This window comes from Emys orbicularis, chromosome 18, assembly GCF_028017835.1.
Source record: "Emys orbicularis isolate rEmyOrb1 chromosome 18, rEmyOrb1.hap1, whole genome shotgun sequence".
NCBI classification, from domain to species: domain Eukaryota; kingdom Metazoa; phylum Chordata; order Testudines; family Emydidae; genus Emys; species Emys orbicularis.
Genome location: NC_088700.1, coordinates 14,710,082 through 14,716,841, shown reverse-complemented (window position 1 = coordinate 14,716,841; position 6,760 = coordinate 14,710,082).

Genomic DNA, 6,760 nt, shown 5'->3' with positions numbered 1-6,760 from the left:
TGAGATGGGCTTATCTTTATTTATTCCTAACTGCGGGTATATTGTAATGGATAACAGGTCATATTTGTACAATGCTTTTTTATATGATGAATAAAGGTGTTTTACATCACAGCTCTCTCTCACACAAAAGCACACACAAAGATTCCCCCTCTTTCACACAAAGATTCTCTTGTTTTTACACACAGATTCTTCTTTTGTCAGACACAGTCACTCGCACACACCCAGAGGCAAGCACCCAGATTTACCCTCTCTAATTGTTCTTGGCTCCAGCAGAGAACTGAGCAGCCCCACTAACCTCATTTTGTTCCTTTCTGTCTCCCAAACTGACAGAGAACCACCAGCTTCTAGAATTCTGGCTGTATTTCTTAAAGGGCCATCACACCAGTAAGGCTTCCTTCTGCCGTGCTCCCCCTTTTATATCCGATTTGTACCTGTGAATGAAGGGGCACAAAAAGTGTCAGTTTAAAGAAGCTGTGCTGTACCCTCTTAGAGATGGAGCAGGATCCCCTAAAATAACACTTCAAAACCCATTGGGAAAAGGCCTCCCTTATTACACATACCAAGAAGAAACAAAACAGCAAAGCCTCCTGGTTATTTGAAACAAAAACATGGAGGCAAGCTCCTTGAACTGAAATCTATGGGATACTGGAGATCACAGAACTCCCATGAAGCATCACTTTCCCACCAAATCCCTTACAAATGTATAAATGTAGTTTTTGTAATTGGCCTTTTCCAGGCATTTTTATTGTAATGGATCTCACAGAGAGAATAAGAAACCTGCTACCACTGTACTAATAGTAGCTACAAGAGCTCCCCTTTAGCTCACATAGAAGATGTCAGTAGTTCTTGAACCAAAAGCAGCATGGTTCTAATCCCAGTTCCCGCTCTGTGCGTGTGAGAGAGAGGGAGATTAATTGTGCTGTTTGCACCCCACTACTTTGTTACACTGTCTGATGTGAAATAATTGCTAAATCAGAGGTAGAAGGAGATTTGCAGATACAGAGGCAGATGCAGAACATCCAGAAGTTCAGACCAGGATTTTGGTTCAATCCATCATAAAGATAAAGAGCTAGCTGCAAAATTTGGATCCCCTTCAAAGTTCAAATTTCTAACACCCCTAAATGTTGGTGTTATGGCTTGAGCCTATCTCCAGGGATCCATCCTGCTTCCAAGGAAGTCAACAGTAAAACTCCCATTTGTTAGCAGTGTCCAATCCCGACTCAGTGGCAGATAGCTACATGTCATGATCCCGTTTCTGCCTTCTCTCTCCTTGCTGCTGTTCATTGCTTTGATGCTCTACCTAATATGTACATTAACATTTTCTTCTTTATTTTTTCGCATTTGTGCAAAATGCATATTATCTGTAGATATGGAAGATGGAGGAAATAGGGTTTCTAGTCATGAAAGGAGATTATTTTGTCTAAGTACAGCTTCTCTTAGCATTCCTCCAACATGGCAATGGAAGAGATTTTGTGAAGAACTAAAAGTGGTTGGGATTTTGTGAAGAACTAATGTAAGTGGTTGGGTTGATTCTGAACAGGAATAACAATGGGTATTTGCAGCCCGGAATTGTTTTGTGTGAAGACTTTATATTGCATCTAAATTAAAATTAAACTATCTTTACAAGCAGAAAAAAACCAGACATATAAGGATCTGTAGCTAGGAGATATCGGAAGAACGTAAGCAAGTGTACATTAAGATCAAATATTGAAAAAAAAGGTTATTGGCAAGAGCTATTAAACTATGGAATAGCCTTTCCAATGGTGGGAGCCACAATGCTTGGGACATTTAAAACTAGCCTGGCTAAAGCACTGGAGAATATACTGTAGAGCAGGCCCAATTATGCAGTGTCTAAGGAGTGATGGTGGAAGTGGGGATGGATTCAATTGAGTTTTTCAACATTTAGCTGCTATGGCTCTGGGTAGAGATAGGCCAAGGTAAAAACTACTAGCTCATTCCAGATTTGGCTCAGGCTGGTTTGAAGCCAAATGACGAATAGGATTTGGGTTTAGACTGAATGGTATCGGCATCGTGTGAGTTGTTCTAATACCATTTCAGTCTCCAAACGTTGCTTTTCTTGAAAGAGTTTGGTTGCATCTAAACTGGAATCAGAAAATAGCCCCTTACTGGTTTGGAATCTGATCCAGAATCAAACCCAGAAGGGTCCGATGGAAATCCAAAACACACAGATCCTGAAATTCACAGGGGTGCAGCTTTGTGGTTCTGGCCCATATCTAACATTTATGTGCATGTTGGGGCTGTTTCAGCTCTTCCAAAGGGTCCTTTAGTTAGTGACCTGGTGTAGCCTGATGACATGTTGTTATTTTTGCACCTGTGTCAGTTGTGTTGAACTGAGTTTCAGCCCTGCATGCAACTGCCAGGGGATCACCATGTGTTGTTTTGTTCTAGAACTAAATGGTAGCTCTGGTGATCTAGTGGTCTTTAGTTGTCAGAAGCAAAGGAAACAGGCAGTCGGATGAATTTAAACAGCTTGAAAGCGGGACGTGTTCTCAGCTGAGTAGAGTGGGAACAGGGCCAAGAGAGTGACAGTGAGATCTAGCGTGGAAGGGGATTGAGTCCTTTGTTCAGTCCAGGACAAAGGACCTGGTGAGAACTGAGAGCAGGGAGGAAAAGCCCTGCAAAGAAAAGTTTTAACTCTCCCCAGCTTTCTGCGGCTCAGCTGGGTTTAACCTTGTCCACACATAGAATTTGCCCTGGTTTAACTAAACTGGTTTTTAAACTGGTGCCCAGACCAAAAGCTGGGAGGCTTGAGCTGGAGCCCGTGATTATGGGCCTAACCCAACAACCCTTACTCATGGACGCAGTCCCTGTGAAGACTTAATACCAGCTCTGGGATGTCCAGAGGTAGCTTAATTGGAGCAGTGCAGTGCTGTCAAGGTCTTTTGTCCCAGCACACAGAGTAATCAGCAGGAGAGTCTAATAAGCATCAGGCTCTATTAACTTCCCTACAGTCTCCGCCCCTGGCCTGCCCCTCCCCAGAATTCTGGTCCCCAGGCTAACTCTATAGGATGGAATCATAGAGGTGGATGAACCCCCACTTCTATGCATCCGGGGTCAGATCTAGATACAGCCCATGCCCTCTGCACTCAGATCTATGCAGCACAATCTGGTCCCTGGTTCAGAGGCTCATGCATGAAATTCTGCTGTCACGTAGAGGGGTTCAGTGCCTGTTGCAGGATGTGCAGGATTGGCACTTGGTGCACTCTCCTCATTCCTGTCTCCTCTTGCAGTCATGTTCTGATCCAGTTGCCACTCAGACTCTCTCCCATTTCCCCTCCTCACTGGTCTGGTCTTTCTTCCTTTGATATTTATTTTTCTCATCTTTTGCTTTGTATCTTTTTTCTTTTTTTGCTCTCTCTTGTTTTCCCCCCTCTTCTCTCCCCCTCTCTTAACCCCTTCGGCTTTCCCTTCCAGAAACCTTTGTGCTGCTTTTATTGCTTGAAGACAGCAGGCACCCCTCCATTGCTGGCTCCTTGTGGCCAGGAAGACAATGTGCCTGCAGTTGATTGGAGGTCTGCAGGAACAGAGACACTTGGGCCATCTGGTTGCTGCCTGAGCCTTTAGCCCTCTAGGCCTGAGGTGCTTCTGCAGCCAGCTGCACTAGGGGCTGCCCCAGAGTAGAGAGGGAATGCAGGCAAGGAGCCACCTCCTACTTTCCCCGGAGCAGTGGGAGTATATTAGCAGCCGGGATGGCTCCAGGGTCCTGCCGCTTTCTGCTCCAGATTTCAAAAGAGCCCAGCACACAACGGGGCTCAGCATGGTGGATTGCTGAGCCCTTCTCAAGAATCTGGCCACAAGTGTCACTATGGGGGCTGGTGGGCTGAGCGCTTTAGAAAATCTGTGTCCCTCTTTTATCTCCTATTTGCTCCACTCACCCTCCACCCCACTCCAGACGGTCTGGCATCCTCCAGGTCAGAAAACACTGGCCTGTTGCTTTTGGTGGGATTTGGGCCTATGTGTCTCTCCGTCCCTTAACGGAAGGGGCATGGTGTGGAGAGATACAAGCCACAATCATGTAAACCAGGGGTAGGCAACCTATGGCACACGTGCCGAAGGCAGCACACGAGCTGATTTTCAGTGGCACTCACACTGCCCGGGTCTTGGCCACCAGTCCGGGGGGCTCTGCATTTTAATTTAATTTTAAATGAAGCTTCTTAAACATTTTAAAAACCTTATTTACTTTACATACAATAGTTTAGTTATATATTATAGACTTGTAGAAAGAGACCTTCTAAAAACATTAAAATGTATTACTGGCACGCGAAACCTTAAATTAAAGTGAATAAATGAAGACTCGGCACACCACTTCTGAAAGGTTGCCGACCCCTGGTGTAAACCCTTATGTGAATAGTCCTTCTTCTAGGAGCCCTCAAAAAATCCCATTAACTTCCCATGTAGTAAGAATTACTCATGTGCAGGGCTGGTTCACACAATGCACCAAAAGCCAGAGCTGCAGGTAAACCCCACATCACAGGACCCCAGCCCAACAGGGACATGTGGAAATGGCAGGAGAATGTTTTATGAAGTGTTGTAGCCATGTTGGGCCCAGGATATTGGAGAGACAAGGTGGGTGAAGTAATATCTTTTATTGGGCTAACTTCTGTTGGTGAGAGAGACAAGCTTTTGAGCTTACACATAGCTCTTCTTCAGGTCAAGGAGAGCTCTGTGTGGCTCGAAAGCTTGTCTCTCTTACACCAACAGAAGTTCATCCAATAAAAGATATTACCTCACCCACCTTGTCTCAGGAAAATGTTTGGAATGCTCCTCTGCTACCATGTGTTGATTAGCTGCAGTATACTGGTGACTGCTGGGGGAAATAACAAACTGTCAGAAGAAAACGTACGTAAGCAGGGACTGAATGAACCTGTCTTGTCTTTATAAGTGGACAGGAGGAATATTGGGAACATTTTAGTAGTGACCAACCATTTTACATGGTATGCGCAGGCATATCCCACACGTGACCAGAGGGCCACCACCGTTGCTTGAGTATGGATTCCCGGCTCGGATACACTCTGACCAGGGACAGGACTTTAAGAGTCACCTCCTGAAGGAGGTGCTAAGGATGGCAGGAATTAAGAAGTCTAGAACAACACTTTATCACCCCCAAGGTGACCCTCAGCCAGAGCGATTTAATCGGACTGTTGGATATGCTGGGGACTTTATGTCCAGAGCAGAAAGCAACCTGGAGCCAGCGTGTTGTGGTTTTGGTACATGCCTACAATGCCACAAAGACCGATGCTACAGGAGTCACCCCATATGTCTTGATGTTTGGGCAAGAGCCAAGATTACCCATAGACCTGTGCTTCGAGCTATCAGAGGATGGAGAAAGCTATGAGACATATCAGCAGTATATTTCCTGACTCAAGGAAAAACTGCAGGATGCTTATCATTTGTCTGCAGCTCCTGCCCACAGGAACGCAGATAGTAACAAGCACCGGTATGATGCTAAGGTGCGTTTGCAGGAGCTCCAGTCCTGGGACAGAGTTTTGCTGCGAAATTTGGGTGTTGCTGGCAAACACAATATTGCTGACAGATGGAAGGCAATACCTTACCTGGTGGTGGAAAAGCTGGGAGATCTACCGGTCTACAAGATTGAACTTGAGATGGGGCCAGGGTAAATAAAGACAGTACATAGAAACCTCTTACTACCTGTGCAGGAATTGGTAGGCACCCCTTATGGAATGGACCATGACATGGGATCTGGGTGGAAAAAGGGTGCTGGACCAAATCCACCACCCAGTACGTGCAGTGGACCCTGTGGGGCTAATTCACCCTTATCTAGCACATCTGAGAGTGAGTCTTAAGAGGAGAACACTACCATGGAGTATCCTAGAATGGAGATCAGATTCCGGTCTCCATCAGCTGAACCTAGTGAGAACTCCACTTCTTCATCTCTAAACCCCAGGACAGAAGCATTCAGGCCTGTTGCTGGCACACGCCTCCCCACCAATGATGAAACCAGCCTGGGATAATGAGCTTGTCCCACCAATGTCCCCAGAAGTCCTGGAAGAAAAACAGACCTGTGATGACACACCTAGATTGTTGGACAGAGGGGACCTACAAGTGGAAGGTGCCCCTGGACATCCCAGTACCAGAGTAAGAGATGCAGGGGCCTGTGCCAGTAGAGGGGTACCCTCAAGGGAACCCTCACTATCCTTAGCCCCAGAAGAAGTCCCTACTGCCCCGCCATGCCCACTCTCAATAGGCACGACAGGGTTATAAGGCCATAAAACAGGCTAACGTACAATGCACCTGAGTGGTTAGTGAGGAAGTGATACACTTAGCTCACAGGCTTGTGGCAGCCGTAGTGGGTTTCCTCAGAGCTTTTGAGGAGAACTCATGTAGTTGGAATAATCTGGAGCGTGATTTGCCGGGATGACAAATTCTCGGCTGGGGGGAGGAGGTAAGCAGAGTCTGAATGAATTTGTCCCTGACAGCTAGCTGGGAAGGGGAGAGACTTTAGGTGTGTTCATGTAAATACAGTTTGCTCCTGATCTGCTTAGATATCCAGCAGATAGAGCGGTGTGTTGCTCAAAGTAATCCACTTTGGCTGGTGTTGGGTTACAAGTCACTCTAGTACTGAATGCAGGGGGAGTGAAATGCTGTTACCAATGTTGTCATTATTGTCTAAATAAAGGGGAGCAGAACTGTACTTAACCTGTCCCAAATGAGGGGGTCACCCTCAGCTGAAAGGACCTCGTTAAGCCAGGGACTTGAATGCCACAGCCCTGTGAAAGTA